The 22,465-nt window shown below is 46.6% G+C and overlaps 1 protein-coding gene across 1 annotated transcript in view; it reads right to left on the bottom strand.

The window, feature by feature from the left end:
- Positions 1 to 22,465, bottom strand: part of NEXMIF (neurite extension and migration factor) — a 94,015-nt gene that overhangs the window by 49,677 nt on the left and 21,873 nt on the right. Inside the window, exon 1 of the mRNA XM_080365401.1 lies at positions 1,520 to 22,465. This exon is cut by the window's right edge and continues 21,873 nt beyond it. The gene's annotated coding sequence lies outside the window, so the exon portion shown is untranslated. The remainder of the gene's footprint in view (positions 1 to 1,519) is intronic.

Genomic DNA, 22,465 nt, shown 5'->3' with positions numbered 1-22,465 from the left:
ACCGGTCCACTTTTAGAAACAACCCCTTCTTTTTCACTCCTATGCAGAACAACGTAGACAGCTGCCTGCAACTGCTGCCCCTGGCTGCCCATCTCCCGCACCATCCCTGCCATGGCACTGGGAGCCCCAGCCATGCTTCCAGTGCAGAAAGCAGTCGCATATGGGCTTTGCCTGCAAGTCAGGCTCCTGGCATTACACAGAGAGCTGCCCCCACCCCTGAAAAACCAGGCTCTGCCTCCCGTCACCGACCTACAGCTTTTGGACACAGGTCGGGGCCCCCTGCCCAGGCTGCAAATAAAAATCACCATTGTCTCCCCAAAAAGAAGCTAATTTCCCATTAGCACCGCAGAAAACTCAGGCAGCCAGCAAGAAGAAAGCTTTTTACAGAGATATAAAAACAGGATTTTTGTATTGAAACACATGCCACAGATGGTGTAGCAGACGAGGATTAATTCATGAATCATATTTCTTAAATGATACAATCTCTCTTTTCACTTCCATACTTTCCCTTTTTGACTCAGAAGCAGGGATTTAAGATGCCCTTCCCAGATATGAATTTTGCATGAACAAACATTGCGGGGCGGGGGGGGGAAGAAAAAAAAAGGCAGCAATAAACCAGAAAACCCAGATGTTTAAAGCTAAGTTCTCAAATGTAAGCAAACACATATCCTGTCCATCTATGAAAGAACAGAACATGTGTGGAAATGCAATATATGCAGGCACAGATCTGGGACTAGGGTGGGAAAACGCATTCCCTAACATTTGGAGATTACTAATGCTTCAGCTAGGGTTCTGAATTTCACAAAAGCTGATTTTATATCTCTTCCTATCTTATTCGCCACCCTCACAGCAAAAGAAAAGCCTTAAGGCAAACAATTCCACCGAGAGGCCCTCTTCACTCCGCCGTTCGGGTTTGTCCCTCCTCCAGCCCCCATCAGCATTTTCCTTCAGACCCCCCTGGTGCAGGCACTGCCAGGTTGCTCTCCAGGAAAAGCTCACGGAGCCCACAGAGCCGGGGGGGCCACAGAAAGCCACAGCGAGCCAAAGCGACCTGCGCCACGCAAACAGCAACTGTAGCTTGCTACCATCGCTGAGTGATGCTTTAAGTGGAAAAGGGGGAAGGAAATGACAAAGGAGCTCTTCAACAGCCGGAGACGCCCAACTCCCAGCTCCTTCTCAACTGGAAAGCTCTTCCAGCCCAGCCCAAGCCCAGGACCACGTGCCTGCACAGATCCACCGCTTCTACCCAGGCAGGAGTGCAGGTCGAACCAGGGCCAGAAGAAATAGTACCAACAGTCCAAACTGCCAGCACGCTGCCCTTCTGGGCATTTTCTCACCTGCAAAAGGTGCCGTTATAGCTTTCCTTCATCACCAAATCGGCATTTCAGTCATTTTTTCCACTTTGCACATGAAGCAGCTACGTATATGCTTAACAGCTTCTTTATACAGCCTTGCACTTACTATTGTAGCTTTACACACAAAGCTTCAAGTTAGAATAAGGGCAAAAAAAATTACTTACCCTTAAATTATTTCAACCTTTCCCTGCTTTGTGGATGACGTGGGCTTCTCTTTTGGTTACTATTTCCAGATTTGGTCTTTGGGTAGGTGAATGGAAGAGGAGAATGAAAGGAGTTGTATTTGATGACGATGGAGACTGTAAAATAAAAAGAAGCACTTTAGTGCAGAACCATCCTCTCTATACATACATATCAGATTAAATTAAATTAAATTAGTGACACCTACATAAATGCTTCCTACTGTTTTTATGCACACATACAAATATCACAACTGTCAAAGAGAATGCAGCTGTCAGTAATACAGCTGGGGGGGAGGGTGGGGGGAAGAGCAATTTCTAAAATGGAAGGAGAAAACCCTAGCATAACAACGAGCATTTGAGTAGCAGCAAAGGGGTTTCCACTGGTTCGCAAGAGGGCAGGCAGGGCACGAGGCAGCTGCCCAAACCGGGCTGCCCACAGAGCTGCAGTGGGTGCAGACCACATGGGAGCACCTGGAAAGGGCTTGAGCAGAGGGCAGTGTGGAAGGAGCACAGGGAGCAGAACCGCAGCAACAAACCTGACCAACGTTCTTTCGCTTTCCGAAATACTACATCAGCTCAACTGCTTTTGAGAAAGCATGGAAGGAGCGCAGCGTTTCAGAAAACACAATTCACCCATACCCTGTAACGCTGAAAGGACTCCTAGCACAGGAAGGAATTAATAACTTGGTCACCATACCAGCAAGTACCCCCCTAAAAACCAGACTGATCTCCCACCATCTGCTTTAATAGCAGGATTTCTGCTAAGTGGCTTTCCCCTACACAGACCCACATATCCATGTAAACACACAAACAAACCATTTGGCTTCCCGCAGTCACGGGGTATGCAGCTGCTCAGAGAAGGGCTCCGTGCCTTTGACATGATGCCAAGGTTGAATTCCTGCCATCCCATTTACACCTACACCTCTCCCCCCGCCGACTCCGTGCCCCGCTCCGTGCAGACTCCTTGAGGCTGCCATCAGGTGGGTCCCTCCCTCCCCTCCGCTCGCCTCCCCAAATCACTGCCCGTTGCGCGTGGTAGGTTGGGATCCTTAAAACAGAATTTCGCTGGAAGTAATGGAAAAAAAGAACAAAGACGAGAGGAACGGACTTCCACGCTATTATTTTTCTTGTGACAACTCTCCCACCTTCTGCACACAACTGGCATTTCCAGCACCGCCAGCCCCAGCACCGCCAGCCCCAGCACAGACACCCAAAGCATTCCCGAAACGGCATATTTACCAAATTATTTAGAAGATGCTGTGCCTGGTAGTGGAAAAAAAATAGTCCCCGAGTCAAGGAGACTGTCCTTATTTGGTTGGAAAAGCACAAAGGTCACCACAAACAGTATATAAAAACACATGCTAACACTGAAGAGGTCTAAACATAATATTAAATAACACTTTTCATAACCAGCTCAGTATTTAACACTTGCCCAGAGGCCTCTGGTAAATCCTAGGCGCTTTAACAAAGCAAGGAAGCTTTTCATTGCTATTTAGCAGAACAGGGTAAGCAAAGCACAAGAGAATAAAACTGCTCAAGACATCAAGGACCAAGTCAGAAGCAAAAAGCCAGGTCTCCTCACCCAGCCCCTCCACCACTGAATGCCTTGCTAGGCTGCTGTATTTAAATAGAAATATTATTGTTAGCCGTAAGCAATGCAGACTCATTAACATTTATTTTAGTGTTATAAAATATATTTTTAAATACTCGAAGAAATAATCTGGAGGAAGTGCTAAAGCTCTGAGCATATTTTCAATATGTCCCAGCTTTTCCAGAGAGATTTCAGACCTCCTGGTAAGACACAGACCGTCTCAGAGGCTGCAGTGCGGGAGCGTGCGGGTACCTCCAACCTACCCAGAAAAGCAGCACATGCAAATTCCCTGCCCTTACTTCTCCTCCCAGATTGCTCAGTGAGAGGTAAATCTAAAAATGCCATTGATTTTAATTACTCGTGGACAGCAGAAACCCAAAACTATCATTTCCCGCATGTTTTTAATGTGTGTGGGTGTTATATGTGAATAACACTTGGAAACAGAGGAACCTGATGCCTGCAGAGCCACCTCCTCGAGCAGCACACCAGCAGAAACCCCTGCCAGCACGCACAACTCCTGCTGCACAGCTTCCACAGAGCCCAAGGTCAGCGTGCAGGTCCCAGCCACGCCGCACCTCATCCCAAAAGCTAATGGAAACCAGCCATGTTTCCAACTTCTAATTTGCCCAGCAGAGCACGAGCGTGACCAGGGAGAGGTGACGCAGCCTTCCCCCATCCTCAGGAGAAGCAGGCAGCGTGGGCAGCTGCCCACACCGGCCCCTGTCAGGAGAGGGGTTTGGGGCGTGGTTGAGGGGACCAAGCAGCGGGTGGTGGTTGTTCCAGTGGTATCAGTAAGTACATCCAGAGAAAACCACCACGGGAGGATGCTGAGCTACAGAGGCAGGAGGCAGATTCAATACAGAGACCAGAAACCAGAGGTAGGCACCAATATATGGAGCACAGTGCCCTGTTCTTACCAAATCCAAAAGTCTCCAGAATATAGATGGTGCATTTTATCTTATATATACATTTTACAAGACAACTCCAGTTTTCCATATGACCCAGCCAGCCTTGGGCCGCCTTGGACAAAATAAAATGGGAGGAGGCAAGGAGGGAGCAGAAATAGTTTTCATTGTCAGAAAAGTTATTGCACAGTTAGCATCTGAGAGCTCCCCCCGATCTCGGAGCAGTCTTTCATCAGTGTTTTGGTGGGGGAAAGGAAGAACCAAGACAATTTCTGTGGTTTCAGAGCGGGTTAAATGCACGCCTGCTGCAATCTGCTGTTTGGAGACGGAAGGAGACAGCACCTTCCATGGGTCCGACCTGGCACCCACTGCTCCTCCCCAGGCTGTGGCAGCCGCTGCGGAGCTGGAGGAGCTGCTGCTCCAGTGTTTCAAGCTACGCATCTTTTCCCTAGTGCGGAGAAGGAGGGACGTGCTCTGGAGCTCAGCCACGGTGGTCCCTGGCACTGTGCAGATGGCAGCGGTTTGGTTACCCGGTGCTAAATGCAATCTGCACAAGCTACAGCATACACCAAGTTCAAAGTCAAAATGAACATTTGTTCTACAACAAAACACATTGCAAATGATCCTTAACAAATTTTAACTCTTGGTACAGTCAGATAAGAAGCACAGTAGCATGGATCATACCCTGTTGTTATTGCAAGCTCTGTGCTGCTAAACATATGAGTGGTAATGCAGAGATATCTATATTTTGTGTTTTGGTATAAATTATAGAGCAGCATAATAGACCTGAAGAGGCAGCTTTGCTCATTCCTGCATTGCTTCCTTCACATTTTTAAGCCCATTAAATTTCTTCCCGTTTAGTTGCTTTATTTTGGTTCCTTGCTGCATAAAATTGTTCCGCATTCACCAAGCGGTGAAGCCGAATAAATAATGGCAAAACTTTCCCTGCAAAAATTCGGAGAGCTGTTATGTAAAGCAGAGGGTATCAGCAGATAGAGACAACTCAGAGGCAACCTGAGGTTTGGTATTCTGTGTCAGCTTGATACACAGGGGAAATAACCCTTTAATCCAGTGCAGTGTATTTCATTTACTGTAGTGTTATCCAGTTCGAAGATGTTATGAAAGGAATCCCCGGAGAGACTTAAGACTTCAAAACCAGCCTGAGTTTGAACTTAATTCCACCGTTGCAAAAGGCTGTAGCCGTGGAAGATGACCTTTTCCGTACCTTGCATGCCAGGAGCCATTCTGCCTCATAATGTCACACCAAATTAGAATATTCTCTTTTTGTTTTACTCGGGAATTTGTTTTGTCTTTTCTTTTTAATTAAAAGCATCTGTCACTATTAACGAAACGGAGGGGGAAAAAAGAAAGAAAAAAAATCAATAACAAACAGATTAAAAACAGTGATGTCAGGAGAGATGGGGAGAGCCAAAAAGCCAGGTAATTAACAGAGGGAGCTTTGCTGCGTAAGCTCATCACCAGAACCCAGGTCAGGAGCAAACGAGTGGTGGTGCTACCTCCTTGCTGTTCATCCTCGTTTCACCCATTTGAAACAAAGGGATGCTCTCGTCCCAGCACCAAGCTGATCTCCCCCAGATACATGCCCCAAATCCCACCAGCAGCAGGACCTTGGATGGTCTCTCTCCTCTTCTTGGATAGGAAAGGAGAGGGGAAAAATACCATCAAAGTGCAGATCTCAAAGTTGCTCAGGTCTCGCCAAGGTTATCCTGAATAAATGTTCCAATACATTTATAAAAAAGACCATAAATCTGTGGTAGTGCAACAGAAGCTGGTGGAACTCCCTGTGATGATGGCAGGGATGAAGTGGTCTGACCTTCAACCGACTGCAGGCGCTTCACTGACCAACACGTATTTTTAAGTAATCCTGCAGGAAGCTTAATAGACAAGTTATGGGAAGCCCAGTTAAGGTTGTTTGCTGTGTTAATCGCACCCATGGACTGTATTATTTTGAGGTGACCCGTAAAAGGCCAGTTTTCACTTGCTGCATCTTACCGTTCAGATATGAATGTGATTAAATGTAAACTTGCATTTTCCAAAAATACAGTTCTCCCACAAAATACTATAAATTAATTACAAAATGTCTTCATAATGTGAAATTATTTAGCCTGTTAAGGCAGTACAAACAGCTTTATTGTATCATTAATAGTTAGAAATGTTCAGTCAGCACAGTTGAAAAAAATGTAAACTAAATATGTCAAGGATACATTGCTTCCTACTCTCACTATTTTTTTAATGTCTTATTTCATGGTAGATAAGTGAAAAATCTTTTTACCTGACTTAGTGAGAGGCTCATTTACTCATGCAAATTTAAAACCAAGTGTCATAATACAATGAAATTATAAAAACATATCAAAAAGAAGTTAGCGAGTCACTAAATTTAACTCCTAATGGAGTTCAACCTGTCGTATGCAGTTGTATGTTAATGGGAAGAGCTACAGGGCTCTGTAAACATCAGAGCGCACTCAGAAACCATCACACATGCACAGGGCTTCTGGAGGAAGCCCTTCAGGTTTACAGCCTTCCACACCTTAATCTAAGGGAAACTTGAATTTCGACCCCAGCCAAGGTTACGAGTGTGCCCAGCACCAAATCAATGAAAACGCATCGCGCTGGTCTCTGCAAGCGCTGGGTTCTGCGAAGCTGCTTCATGAACACCGGTACCCGTGCAGACCTGGGATGATTTGCAGGCTAGATACTTTACATGCGTAGGGATTTTCTAAATCCGTACAACATATTACGGCTGACATGGTGAAGCGCTGACTTTGTGGGCTGGAAGATACTTAGCAACTTAAGGGCTTGGCTCTGAATCTGGGTAGATCCAAGTAACAAAGAGAAACGGGTGCGTCTGAAATAACGGCAGCAAACCAAGCGCTAAGGCAGAGGCAGGATGCTGCGTTACAACTTGCTTTATTTTTTTTTACTTGCTGATAGTCTGAGGACAGCACTAACGTGAAGTCTTTATTCTCAGAAACAATCTCTTATTCCAGGAGCAAGCCAAGAAGATGAAAGGGTTATAAGAGAAGGGAAGGGAGGGCCAAGGTTTAAGATATGACCAGTCCATCTGGTAGACCTCCAATATTCATCAAAACCAACCCACTAATGAGGCACAGAGGGAAAAAGATGCCTCTGCAGAGAAATTGGCTGAAGATATAGGGAGGCAATTTCCTAAAGATGCTAATGTCCATCCCCCTGCCCATCAGACTGGGTCGGGTTTGGGTCCCAGCCGTGGGACCCCTCCATTCACCGCCGGGGCGGTTGCAGCAGAAGGCACGGGCAGGGAGCAGTACTGCCCCGTGCAACCCCCCCACCGGCTGCCACCTACCCCACCGCAGCTGCAGCGTGAAGCTGGGGCCCAACGCCTCACGAAAGGAAGAAACAAAGACTCCCTGTGCTTCCAGACCCGACAGAAAATCGTGAAAATAAGACCCTGTAACAAGACAAGGTAAGGGAACTAATGGAAAAACATCAAGTTGCATTAAGGGCTGTGTTAAAGGTTTACAACATAGTCTCCAGACAAGTCCACTGATATTCCTGAACCCTTATCGATCCACAGGTCAAACCAGAAACAAAAAATATCAATTTCAGAAAATATCACTTGCTGTGATACAGAAAAACCACCCCATCCCTGTGCCCAGGTAAATACAGGGACCTTTCCACACGAGACAAAAATCTGCCGCAGAGCTAGACTGTAACTACAAAATCACTAACCTGTCCCTGTCTTGCAAAACACAAAGGCTGATACACGGAATTAGGGAGATGTCCTACATAAATGCTTTAATTAATTTGTGAAATTTTGCACCCTTCTTGGAGGCGTGCAACATGGCACTTTTTGCTCCCCTAGATTGCCACAGTTCTCAATTTTATTTTTATCCTAAGTTAGATATGAATCAGGATCTGCAAAAGACAAAACAACACTCTGTAATCATCCAGCATGCCAATTAAACTAAAAGATACCCTGGAAATTAAAATTAAATGCCGTATCTATGAAAAGAAACAGACAGCTTCCTCAGAAACAACAAAAAAGCCCGGATTATAGGAACATGACTATGGCAGTCCAAAATTGTAGCCGAAGCAGTTATATAACTTACTATCATCCTTCACATCTGCATACTGTAGATCTTCATCAAATCGTGTATGTTTTTGCACATTTATCATCAAGATTTATTGAAGTTGATTCCATAAATTTCATTTAGTTGTTCACTGCTGCTATTTGTTTCCAAGGCAACAAATGCACTTTGCCCAAGCTGCACAGTAAATCATGATTGTTCGGAATTTGGGGGTCCCTGCCCCTCGTGCTGCACAACGGCTGCACCTCCCGACGCAAACAACAGCACTGGCTCGGCGGCGGCAATAATTAGCAACAGACTTGGTGAGCATTTAAAAAAAAAAATAAATATAATCCATGCTATGGAAGGAAAATGCAAAACTAAGCAGGCAGACAGTGGGCTGCCGGCAGGAAGATAGGATTCATGCAAAGCCCCCTCTCCTATCTCATTTACACCTCGGATGGCTGGAGGTTGAGAAATCCATTCGCAGGTTCAGGAGGAGTCAGAAGGCTCTTTCTGCAAAAAATAATGATAAGAAAGTCGCCTTCTCATTGTAGTCGTTGCAAAAGGGACAACTACAATAGTAAGGAAAACAGAAAAGCAGAGGATTTACCAACACTGCACACACGCCTGAGCCTCCCCCGCCGGCAGCATCCGATGGCTCTGCCCCTGCGGGCACCGGGAGTGGAGCCCCCAGCACAGAAACCTGGCAGGCAACTTCGGAAAAGTTCAGCTCGGGATAAGAAAAACTCTCCGTCTGACTGGTGATAGCATAGCGTCGTTATTACAATTTTCAGCAGCTGAACCGCAGGAGGTGGGCAACTCCAAGCACTAACTGGGAGCAAGCATTATTGCCCCATTTCATGGGATTCAGAAAGCGGCATCAAAGCTGTCCCGTCCAAGCTGCCCTGTCAGCGCCGAAGATGCTCGGGAGCCACCCGGGAGCATCTCTGTGCCCCTGCACCACAGAACTGCCACACAAGTCGGAGCAATGACCCACCATGACCGGCACAGGATCGCTAAACCACCTTTTCAATAAAGGGCAGTAAAACAGAGACCAAAACTGCAGGAAGACAAAAATCAAACGCAAGAGACTGAGCTAAAACATGCTCTGTGCTCCCGGAGACGACTCCGGGGAAAAGCCTCGCACAAAAAGCCATTACTTCAGCATTTCTAAAAACAAAACCAATCTCGTACGCGATGTCGGTATTTTAATGGGACATGACGTTTTTCTAAAGACAATGCAGTTATTTCTGTTTATCTGTCATAAGCAAATAGCCATGACTGCAAAGCTGCTGTATAAGGTAGCTGACAAACTCAGCGCACTGATGCTGGCCAGTATAGACCGAACTGGAAACTTTATGGTGTGAATGAGGGAAACCCACACTCAGCTCCCCAGCCCAGCCACAGGAGTGCCATGTAACTGCAGCCACTGCGGAGGAGCCAGCCCCAATTCCCCAGCACGCAGGAAGCTACAATCCCTTCCCTTTTCCCCCATTTAAAAAAAAAATAAAAAAATTAAAAATTGCTCTCAAACCCCCTTTGTTGGATAGCACATTCCCTTGGATTCACACATTATTGCGGGAGTGATCAACGCAGACAGCATCCCTAATGACAAAAGCCACCAGTTTTGCTGCTTTCAGCCTCAGAAACGTTAAGATTGTTTGCTTTCTAAGTGCAAGTCCCCATTTAAAAGGCATAAAGAATTTGCTATAGCAGGCTGGATCAATGATGCAGCAAGCCAAGCATGCGACCTCCAGCAGGGTGGCTGGGTCCAGCGCTCCTGGAAACAATAAAATAACCTTACGCTGCTCCTGATCAACCGCACAATGCAGGAAACGGGGAAAAAACTTACTCCTGGCCCTTGATACAACAAGCTACCTCCTTCAGCTCTATGAACTGATTGCTCTCATTATTATCAGGCATATTCACCCCCTTCTCCCCTTCACTGCAACGCCTGGCATCCGAGATGCAAACCTGGCTTTCATAGCCATGACACTGGTACGATGGAAGCAGGATAGATGGAAATCAAACAGCATCATCTCCAGTTCAGTAGCAGGGAAGAAGAGCCCTCTCGCTGTCACGTTACAAAGATGGAGCACGGTGGCAGCGTGCCGGTCAGCAGCTACGTCCCAGGCAGCGCCCAGGCGTCATCACCAGCATGGGCTGGGATGCTGCCCGCTAACAACGGCCGCTGAACACAACCCTGTTTCTCTGATAGCAGCAAATGAAATCCACCCTGTGAACACCATCATCTCCTTCTAACAAGAGACAAAGGTATCATCGCGCTGCTCATCAGGCACCGAAGTGACAAACTGCATTAACTATCCCAATTACAGGAGCGCTACAGTGCTTCAGCCTCACCCCTGCGCTCACGACCGTGGTCGCCGCTGTTTACATGAGCGTGAAAAATAACATGTTCCAAGGGCAGCTTCGTGTTTTACACTACAATAAATAAAAAACAACACAGGGGTCACAGTCCACGAATTGCCCTCTTCTTTCAGGAAGAGCACTGGAAATGTATGGTCCTGCAGTCGGGTGACAGCTGGAGAACATCCCCATGCTGCTGAAAACATCTAATATAAGAATATTCTCCAGCCAACAGCACAAAAGCAGGGAGAGGGTGTAAATAGCCTTTGAGGAGGGTGCATAAATAACTATAGGTACCATATTTATGCTATAAAAATCCTCAGGTTTTGGCCTGGCTTTGCAAACATGAGTTTTCTTTCTCAGTGCTCTGCTGGTGCTGTGTGGATGGGCTTCCCTCCCCTTCCAGCCGGCACACGGGGGAGAGGGCAGGGCTCCGCTGGATCCCCCAGTACACCCTCGGAGGAATGGCTGGCAAGGGAATTTCCTTTGCCAGCTGATTAAAAGAGATCCTATCAAGGCTGATGGGACCAACAATTGGCTACGTTGGGCTAGATCCTGCCAGGGGTTACAGCCACGGGGCAGCTAGGGGCTGTGATTTCACACGCCTGCCTTCGACACAGAAAACAAGCAACTACATACGCGCACACGGGCGTACGCACATCTCACATTGGTGCGCTCTCTCCGAAAGCAATACTATCTGCTCTCTGAAGAAGCGTGAGCTGCCAGCCTCCAAGCTGGGCGAAAACACATAGAGGAGTGCAGCCGGTACATGTGCATGTGACACAGGCATCTGCATATCACGCCACCCCTCTGCCTCCCTCCCTCCTGCTCGCCGGGTCCATTCTTACCAACCAGCAGAGGATAAAAACGCTCTTAAAAAGATCTAATTTTCCTCCCCGGCTATTTGTTGGCAATGCAGCCCATGGGGTTCACGCGGCCAAAGGGGCGCTCCCCATTCAGGGAGGGAATTTCACAGCGACAGTCTCGGTTCGGCAAGGCTGTCCCCTCTCCTCTGCCACAGTATCAGCATCCCCAAAGATGTTCCAGCCCAGCCCCATCACTCTCAACGTTCCCCCCATGGCTCTCCCCCAGATGAAGCAGCACCCTGGCACATCCGTCCAGCCACAATCTCACCTCGGATCCCTCTAAAAATCTCTAACAAGGGCACGGTGAGGCCAGGGAGGGAGCGACCCCCTCCCGCGCTGCACCCCCGGCACGCTGGGAAGCGGGGCTGCAGAACAAGGCTCGGCGATGAGCGCTGGCACAGCTCGCTTACCACCCGGTGAGCAGCTCCCCGTGGCGTGCAGGTGGCTCCTTTGATTTCCGATTATTTGTCAGCCTTGCTTCTGGCTGGCACCATGCCTAGGCCAAACTTTGCAGCAAGCGGGTCATCCCACCGAACAGCCTCTCCAAATGGTCTCTCGGAGCTTGTGCACCCACGGGAAGGGAATATACACTCTGCACTGCCCTGCTGTGGATGGGACCCACAGTCCCAACGGCCCTTCCAGCCAGGGGTCCTCACCAGTGTTTATCGAATGATGCCCAAGCAAAAACCTTGCACGGCAAGGAAAGCCCATGAGAGCTTCAGACTGAAGCTATCAGAAAAATTCCTGTTGAAAAACACTAACTCATCAAGGCCAAAATGTTGTACAGGAATATGCCAGTTTTAGCAGAAATCTCACCAGGAATGTCTTGCAAACCCAAGATGCCCAGAGCAGCTCACAGCATCGTCTCCCAGCCAGTGAGAACTGGGTCCAAGTCCCTGCTGTGTCCAGCTCCAACCATGCATCATCTCCCACACCCCTCCAGGGGCAAGGCACATGGAGCAAAACCAGCAGAGCAAAACCATCCAGGGGCACTCAGCATCGAAAAAAGGCACAAATGTACATACGAACGAGTTGCTACAGAGCAGCAAACCGCTGTGTCAAATCCACAGCTCCACGGGCTGGTGACAGCAGCTATCCCAGTCCCACGCTCTTCAACATAGAAAGCTGGAGAGCTCAAGACTCTGCTGGGGTACCTAGGCACCCTCCAGCTTATTGTACAGGCAGCTGGTTAGTTTGGCCTTTTTTTACTTTGCACAAATCTTGCTTTAATTCCACCAGCATTTCGGGCACATATACTTCTGAATCTGGGTTTGGCCCTTCTGCTGAGGCTCTGTGTGTGTGAGAGTGTCTATACACAGCGGGGACTATTCATATTTGTGGGAGAATGAAGGAGCTAATTCAGGGCTTTGGTGAGATGAAAGGAAAAACCTTAATTAAAATAAGTTTTAAAACCCATCAAGATTTTTTTTTATCTTATTCAGATTAGCAGCCATCCTAAGATTACACTCTGAATCTAAATGTATCGCTTCTCTTCAGTCGTTGTGGGCTTTGCACACAAAGCCCTTAAGACATCAAAACCCATGCCAACCTAATAAAATAAATATGGGGGGGAAGTACATCTGACAGTAACTAAAATTACATAGGCTTCAGCAAAGAATGCAGGTAATGCTGTTATTTTATAAAAAAACTTCCTTTCCCCTACCTCAGCTCAGAAATAGTGCTCCTGGAAGCTCACTGCGAGCGCAGGGTCTGAGCAGCTCTTCTTGCATGAGAAAGCCAGCGGAAGGGCTGGTTCATGCACAGCTCCACACCTCACAGGTGAGGACGTGACTGTGCAGATCCTCCAGGGCAGCCAGGCAGTGAGAGGAATGCCGTGACTGAGCCACTTGGACCACCCTGCACTGGGCGCCAGGCACGAGTCTGCACCCTCAACCTAGGGAGCCCCATCCCAGGGCAGAAGTAGGGCTGGGGCAAGGATACGTTTCCACAGCAGGCTGATTTTCAAAGAAAATTGCCAAATAAGAGTCACCAAAGCTCTCTGCACATTTGCAACGTTCACGTTCATCCCAACAGAGGTGGAGTAATGAGTGATCGACAGCACGTGATAAAACGCAATCACCCCAGTTCCCAGCCCATGGCTTCGCCTTCACCACGGTGTGCCTAAACCCCAGGCACCCACCAGCACCTCCTGCAGAGGTTTTCTGAGCAACACCTGAAGAGTTAGGGCAACGCTCTCCCACAAACATATTTTTACAATGAAGAGCAAACACGGAGAGGGAGAGTCTTCTTACCACAATTCCAACTACAAAAAAATACATTATATATAAGGAAAATCCTTCCTGCTTGGAGGTTCCTCCAGTAATGCCAGACCTTACCTCCTAGTCAACTACCCGTCCCCCAGCTCTCGAGCAGAGAACACCATCTGGACTGCTTGCTGCAACCGCAGCCCTTCCAAGCCTACCTTTGGGGCTGGGTGGCTGATGCAGCCTGGCTTGCTGCGACATACAGCGAGGCAGGGAGGAGGGAACGCAGCCTTTCTGAGCAAACTGTGCCATTTGACAGGTTTTTGTTCTCCACCCCACAGCAGTCCAAGCGAGTGCACTGCATACCAGGTACCATTAGTTCGATATTGAGTTTGCTTTAAGAAAAAGAAGAACCAAATCAATTTCTTGGGAGGATAAACTTGCAGCTAAAGGGAAAAACTACAATTACACTTTTCAGCCATGAAAAGTAAATCAGATGGTGCTGAAATCCCAGCAGAAAACACAGATTAATTAAAGTCTGCACTTTCTAAATCTGTTATTCAACTAAACACAGCTGTTAAAAAAATGATGCCTTTACTGTAATTTTCATGTACATTCATACGACTGAAATACAGTGAAAAACATTATTAAGTGGCGTTCAGTTAGCTGCTGAAGTTGTACCGGAAAAGGACGCACACATATATGTTTAAATATGACAAGGACTGGTTTGTTTCAAAGAAGAAATTTTATGTGGGAGCTCAAATCCTGTCTGCAAAGAAGGGATGGAATTTATGACAATGGGGCGAGAGCAAATGAGGTGGAGCAAGCCGGCATTGCCCCGGTGGGGCGGAAGCTCAGGGTGCTCCCTCCTCCTGCATCACCGGTCCATGCCCACGGCACGTGCCATCCATCAGCCAGATCCCAGCACTCCTTCTGGTGCAAAACCACTTGTACTTCCAAGTGCTTTTGGCCATCTGTCCATCACAGGCAGCGCTTCCCAATTTCACTGATTTCATTAACCCTAATATATTTTAAGATCTTACACAGGGGGGAAAAAAACAAACCCCAACCCACAAAACAGTTTCTTCACAGGGCCTCATCGGAAGCCCATGAAGGCAGAGAGGCTCGTGCTGAACCCTGCTAGCTTCAGATCAAGCTCTGCTTCCACACGGAGCCAATTTATTCATCAGGAGATGGCACAGTTACCCACACAGTGCTGGGTGCCGGGAATATTGTACACGAGACACAACCTGGTCCCTCTGCACGCCCCGATCTCCCCCCCCCCTCTGCGGGGGCTCGGCGCGGGGTGGGTAACGCTGGCAGAGCACAGCTCCCGCTGACACCCTGTCAGGTGGGGAAAACACGACATGCCTGAAACAAAAGCTTTCCTTCTCTTCCCCCCCCTTCCCTTCTCTCCAAGTCTACATCAACGATCAAAGTGGAGAGCTCCTTGCTCTGTCACAGAGGGAAGCAAAATTGCTGTGATTTGAATGCAACCTAAAAGGCACTCTGCAATTCAACTCAATCAGTCTAAACTTACTTCCAGCCCTGACACAGCTGTTCCTCCCCTATGGAAGAGAAAATAATACTTGAACCTTGCCTCCTCTGCAAGGGGGAGAAGGCATGGGAGAGCCCTCACGGCCTCTCAATCCTCCCCAAATCATTTCAGCTTAAAATATAATTAGCATGATCTAATACAGTAATATATTAATATTGGCAATAGCTCCTCGCCTTAATATCAGCCTGTAAAGCCTCTCATAATCGAGACTCGCCATCGCTGCAGACAACACCAAGATGACAACGATGCCACCAACACGTACTCACAGGTATTCACGTCAGAGCTGGGAAAAGCCGCCAGGCCAACGCCAGCAGCTGGACTGCCGACACGGAATCACAGTCCCTGCGAGACAGCAACCTCCAGCGTGTGACGGTCAGCTAGCGACGAGATGTTACAACATCTCGCCCTTAAAACTTGGAAGTGTGACAAGTCCTTATTTGCATTTAACCTGCAATAAAAATCACTATATTTTCATTACCCTCCATAATTTTTTTTTTATTTTTTTTTTTTTAGGAAAGCAAAATTGCATGGGAAAAAAGTCTTCACATTCAAGAAGGCTGTAAGAAAGTGTTCTCAGGTCCAAGGAGACCCCTGAGCCTCTACACGGCACCGGTCAGTGACCTCTGTGTAACAATGCACCAAATAAACTGCTCTAGGCAACTACCCCACAACTCCACAGGAAAAGACACTTCTCAGTAGGTTTTACTGTCGCTGGCTTTTGCATAAAACACCTCACTGCATCTACTTATTATTACTCCTCTACCTAATCTACCCAACCATATCAAGCATGCACTTCTTGCAAGTTCCTGAAACATGATCAACTAGAAGAAAAAACAATTAAAACCAAGGAAGTACTGGTAAAAAAGAGGAGCTATATTTTTTTCAAGGATGAGCAAGATGCACTGGTAGCGAAGTATTTCCCAGAATCTTCCATTACAGGGTGAAGGTTTTAATAAAAAGAAATAAAAAGAGCTCACATTTTGATCTTTTCCCAGAGCTAGACATGGTTTAATTAGCTTGATCTCATTATGTAAACTGGAGAGGAAAAAAGAACACCATTAAAGCAATATCCCACTGGCAAATGAGACAACCTTGACATCAACTAAGATATTTTCTTGGAAAAGTCTCCCCTGCCTGTGATGCAGCTTCCACACCTCTTCCTCATCACAAGGTCTTCATCATCCCACCTCTTCCAGCTGCCCTGCTCAGTTCAATGGCATTTCTTGGTTTCTGCTCCCCTCCAAGCAGCCTGGAAAATGCCAGTAGTAAAAAAAAAAACGAGCTAGATTTTGACTTGGTTCTATTTAGCCCGAGATCATTCAGCATGTTCTTTAGAAAAGATCAACTGGAACTAAACATTGCCATAATATACTCCATCTGTTAAAGTACATACTTTTGTAATAACGCATTTAGAATTCAATAAGAAAAGCGAGAATTACAAACAAGGTGTCCATAATGAGCCTCAATATAATTATTAAACCAGATAAAGTAGGCCTGGTTTTCAATACAAGAAAGTTATTTGTACCTTAATGATAATGAAATGTAAAAAGCATCTGTAATTTCCGCTGAAATGTATTGCAGAAAGTCAACTTAGTGCACGTCACTTTGTTAAGACTATTCTTATTATTGTGTTTGCAATGACAGCAAAATGCTTCTTAGTTCCAACTCCTGGGATATATAAAAATATGATTAGAGCACTATAACAATACAACAATGGATTAATTTGCCCAACCATTACATTCGGATCTGAAAGACTTTTATAATTTATTTTACCAACTGAAAGGTGGTTATTTTGGGATCCTGGCTCATAACAAAGTAGTTCAGCGCCACATTTTCAAATATTTTTTTTATATTCCAGCACCGGCAATACTGCAAGGTTCCAGTGATTCTCCCCCATCTGCGTGTCCCCCTGAGCGTTTTTGCTAGCCCCCTGCCATGCCTTACCCCGGGGTTCAGCTCAGGATGCTGCATAGCCGCCACCAGGCTGCCTATCAAAAGGGTACCGCACACCGCACAGCCTGCAAAACACAGCAGCGGCAACATACCTGGTAAACCCATCACCCACGCAAAAGAAACAGCCATTTGGGGGGGGGGTGCCTAACAATTATTACCTACACCAGGACAGGAGAACACAAAGAACTTATCAGTGTTGAACAGTGCAGCTAACAAACATAGGCCAAAAGGTGTTGAGAAATCTGGCCCTAAGGGCAGACAATATAAAGGAAAATAATTAATAACTCGTTTGCCGAATGTCAACAGGAGCCATCCGCTACAACTGGCATGGAATAATCACAGATTATTAGCAAATTCATGCGCTCACCACCCTCAAGTTAAACCAATGCTGGTTACGAGGGCATGGACGTTTCCAGTTTGGCCTAAAATGGGGACCAGAACCCATTTTTTCCAACAAAGCAAAAACCCCTGGGATCTCGGCTGCAGCACTATTCAAAAGGAAGCAAGTATGCAGGGGCAGGGACAGCCCTGTGGATCAGAAATAAAGACCAAACCAGAAATGTGCAACACTGGTGCGACACTACAGGCAGGACAGTCGAACGCACTTGCTGTCACCCTCCTCATGCCATCAGCATCACCACAGTTTGGTTTGATGGAACCCAAATTTCACTTGTTAAGACAAAAATCCCTTCTCAGACTCTTGCCCCAACCCTGTCCATTCTCCTGCTGACTACCTCTCTTAAATTTACTCCTCCGCTATTTCCTTGCAAGTGTGCTGGCTGCTGCGGCTGCTGGACCCGGAGACTAGCCTGCTGTGAGCATCTCTCCCCGGATAACATCCCCACGCTGCTCGGTACACCATGTTACACCTGCACTGCCACACGCAGACAGACAAACATATCCTTAGCCAAGCAGGGAAGAGTTGGCAGGCCCTAGTTTAAGGCTAAGCTAAACGAAAAGCATCCCAGCACTCAGGAAGCAAGCTGTGTATTTCAGGCACCGCTGAACCACACCAGTGGTCCAAGCCAGCTCGCCTGTCACCAGCCCGGTCATTAGAAGCACAGTCCTGACCCCTGTGGTCTTGTCCCATGGGAACCCAAAGGCAGGAGTCTTCTCCACCTGGTCTAAACCCATGGCAGAGGACACTCAACATTACAGGAGAGACTATCTTCTGCAGGAACTGCTGCACAGTTTAAGGACATTATGGGAAAGCACATATGAGCGCTATGTTTCCATTAGTCAAGACTATATTTTCAGTTTTATACTCTTGTACTTGTTTTACAGTCTCTGTACTACACCGTAAAGTTAAACTGGCAGCCTCACCACCAGGAAAATCAAGTCTTTAGTCTTGTTTTGAATGCTGACGTCTGACATTAGCCTTTGCTGTGCTTCCTCCAGTCCCACAAACCATGCCCTTTCTTCTCACCTACCCTGAACGCACCGCAAGAGCCTCCAAGATGAGGGCGCTGCCTGGGTTAACAAGGAGAAAAATTAATGCAACGTCCCTTTTAATTGCAGTGGCAAGACAGAGAAAAGAAAGTGCAAAGGCAAGCTTTACTCGCTCATGCTCTCTGCTTCTAGCCAACACAGACCTTCACGCCGTAACAAGAGGCACAGCACGCTGACATTGTACCAACTGAGAGCTAATGTCACCCTTCCACCGGTGTAATCTGTATGTGATGGGTTAAACAACTATTTCATTTCTGGATCATTGTTTAACTAATATCCTCAGCTTTTAGGCAGCGAGACTTATTATGCAGCAAATTGCCCAAATCTTGCAACTGACTCTTTTTTTTTTTTTTTTTTCCCTAAAGGAGATTTTCAAGGAGTAAGAAATTTATCTTCTCTTTATCTTCCTACATAACTCTAGTTATTTTGCCATTAACTTTTGTGCTTACTTTTGCATTTTACTAAAGTGAATTTGGTCAAGTATAATATGCCGCATCCCCTTTTTTTCTTGAGAAGCGAGTAAAACAGACTACAATCTTCCAGGTTATTTCCAGAAAAGAGTAAAAACAAACAATGGGGTCAGGCTCAGCAACATGGCTGTCACAAAGCATCAGTAATGTTTTCTGAAAGGTCTTATGCTCCAAGTTTTTAATTAAAAGACAAAAAGTCTATAAAATATAAAAGATCTATTCCAGATTTTCTTCCCTGGGGAGAGTTTGGGGTAGAAGCTACTGAGCGAGGATTACAAACAGGACGTGCAACTGGCATCTCAAGACAGGCGCTGGGCAAGAAGGATGGGTCTAAAAAACCTTGAATTTTCAGAGGTTTTGAGCACTCTGAAATACCATGGGCTTGGATCTACACACAATACTTCATAAGGGTTTTGCTGCCTCCCCCACCCGCAGTAAGGCCAATTTACAAGCTAGATAGCGGGATAGGATGGATTTTGGAAAGTAAGAGGAGGATAAAGGAGAAATGCAGGCATGTGTGCATACAGAGTCATCTTGAAACTCTTCCTGCCCTGCTTTCCGTATGAAATCATATGAGCTTCCCATTCATTACTATCAGTGCTCTTGCTGGATTTGGATGATTGCCCAATTGCTACTGTTGCCAGAAATCCAAAACATCAGAGGGGTGATTCATCTGATGCCTTGACAGCTCTGGAGCTCGGCTAAGGAGAGAGGTGGAACCCAAAAACCCGAATACCACAATGGAGTCCTCTTGCATCCTGCTCGGAGCCACCGACGCAGGCACGGTCATCGCTTTGGACTGCACCTCTCCTGCACGCGTGCTGCATGCCCCAGGGATGGTTTTCTTAGTACCAGACGCAGCTTTACCTATATTTTCTTTGTCCGCACCACAGGAGCTAATTGTCGTAATAGAGCAAAACTGTATTTCCATACTGGCAAAGCTCTTCCACACAGATGTCATTTAAGTCTTGTTTATATGGTGCTCACTCATCCAAAGAGTTAGCAACTAGAGAACAAGAGGGGCTTTGTACCTCCATGCTCTGCTATGTTAAAAATTGATTTAGCATAATGGTTTCAAAGAGATTAAAATCCAATTTTGTAAATCAAAGCAGGAACTGTACTGACTCACTTCTACAGCAGCAGAAAAGAACCTGCTGAATTCTGAAAACGACAGTCGCAGCCCTGATCCTCTATTAATGCAGAGAAAGTAATTAACCAATCAAAACCACAGTTTAATAAGCTGTATTTTGCTGTATGCATCTGCTCTTTATCCTCACGTCAATAAACAAGATGGAATGTTCATCTGGAGAAGAAGAAAAGGCAGCTTGTGGGCTAGCCACAGCTTCTCAGGTGGCATGGGCCAGCTGACCTGCTCAGTGCAGAAGGGCTGTTCATGGCAAAGCCAACAGGAGATCCCTGCTCCTCAAAGTAGTTATCATTCGGGATTCAGCTTTGCATTATTCCAGTTCTACAAATCACTTTTAGCATTAAACTTCATTTGGAAAAAAACCCCACAACAAACCACAAATGGGTAAAATAAGATAAATTGAGATTAAACAAATGGGCTCTGCAGATGTCCTAAGAACTCCACATACAAACTACCTCCTTCAAGGAAAACACATTCCCTTTAATATCTTGGATATGCAGATATAGCTGTAAAAAAAAAAAAATCCACACATTCAGATTAATTTATAGTAAGTATCTTTGATGGTTATAGCATCTTTTGAAGAAAAACGCAGACATACTTAACAGGGCCTGATGCATACCACGCAGTTCGCAGATGTTATGTGATACAGACAACCCAGGACTCATTAGATCTTTTAAAAAGATTTCGCATAATTTCTTACAAGCAGTACAGAAATCATATCACAAATTCACATACGAAAAAGCAATCTGAGCTTTAAAGAGCACCTGAAGCTTTGCACAGGCATGCAAGAAATCATGGATATTCAAGCTCATGTATTTACATAGATGAGGTAGAGTTTGTTGTTTGTTTTTTTTTTCTTTTTTTAATTTTGTTTTCTTCTAGAGGGAAGATATTGGCATTTTCCCTGGCGCTCTCTTTAATGCAAAAGTTAGCCTTGCTTATGCTACTTATTTCTCACCTAAATCAAGATGATCTCTGTGCTGCTACACGGAAACGTTTTGCATCTATCACCATTCCCCAGCTCTACAAAAATATATTCTACAAAATCCCCGCGGAAAGATGAGGACTTGTCCCAGTGACGCATTTAGGGAGGTTTGGAGCCACAGAAATGCAAGGCAGGGAGCAAGCCCTCATATCACAGACATTATCCCAACGAATTTTTGGGATAAAGCTGGGAGCAAAGAAGAGCAAGTAGTCACAAATTTCCCATTGAGAAGAGTGAGATTAAAGAAATTCATATCGAGAACAGCGCACGCGGGCATTGGTGGGCAGGCAGCATCAGATCCACGCTGTGCCCCCGGGATGCAAAAACTGAAAGGCCCTGGCCAAGCCCAGATCTGAGACAACCACTCCGAGACGCCTGAAACAAAGCGGGTGAAGTTCTTCACTCGTCAGCACATACTCCTGAATTTCGGTGTGCACTCGCAGCCTGCACGCAGCGTGCTGCCGAGGTAGGCACCAGGCACTGCCGCCTCTGCACCCTCCCGAGCCAGGCAGAACAACCCGCTCTTCTCCTTGGCTGGGCAAAGCAGCATGTCCCAGCACCACAGTGGCTTCGCTGGCTCAGGCACCCTGGGGAAGGAGACCACCGGGCTCCACAGGGATGGGTCTCCCAAGCTCAGCAGTTTTGCCAGCGCTGCCGGTGAGCAGGCACGTGCCACCGGAGCCTGTCCCCAGGAGTACGGGACCCAGACTTGTGTGGCTCAGCTAGTGATTAAAAAGGGGGGAAAGTAAGAAACCATTCCTTCTTCTCTTATCTGCATTGACCCAAATACAATCATCCCCTAATGAGTATCACCCTCCAAATCCCCCACAGCTGCAGTTTTGATGGGCATTTCATCCAATCCAGCAATTCTGTGCAGGAAAAGCAACCACCTTAGCCACACCGATTACCTGTTTAGGTGGATTTCTGTTGGCGCCGAGTTAACTCTTGATGCTTTGAGCACGAGACAGCAGGCATGACACCAGGGGACAGAAATGAACTGCCTCGGCTCCAGCCAGGTCTCCAGTCCAGTTCTAGAATTTAGTAACTGGAAGAGAAATTGCATGATCACGCTGGTACAGCCAGCAAAAAAAGTCTCTCCTCCTTTTTTTCCTGAAAAACTGTGAGAAATGCTGCCTCGATGTGCATCTGTCTCTCCCTCTCTATCATCATCGTCAAGAACGTTCAACGTACAGCAGCAGCTCTCACCTCACGAGTTCTTAGTCCTGTTGCTTTTATCTCCAACGGTTATAAGAAAAATGGTGGGCTATTATTTCAAGGAGAAAATGATCTTCCACTGAGAACTCAACAGCTTTCTCAGCTTCCCCTCTTGTGGGAAGGATCCCTTCTGGCAGGCACTGCCTGC

The sequence above is a fragment of the Falco punctatus genome (genome assembly GCF_963210335.1).
Source record: "Falco punctatus genome assembly, chromosome: 15".
In the NCBI taxonomy this organism is placed as follows: domain Eukaryota; kingdom Metazoa; phylum Chordata; class Aves; order Falconiformes; family Falconidae; genus Falco; species Falco punctatus.
The sequence above is the reverse complement of the archived record's forward strand: the minus strand, read 5'-3'. Positions and strand labels throughout refer to the sequence as shown.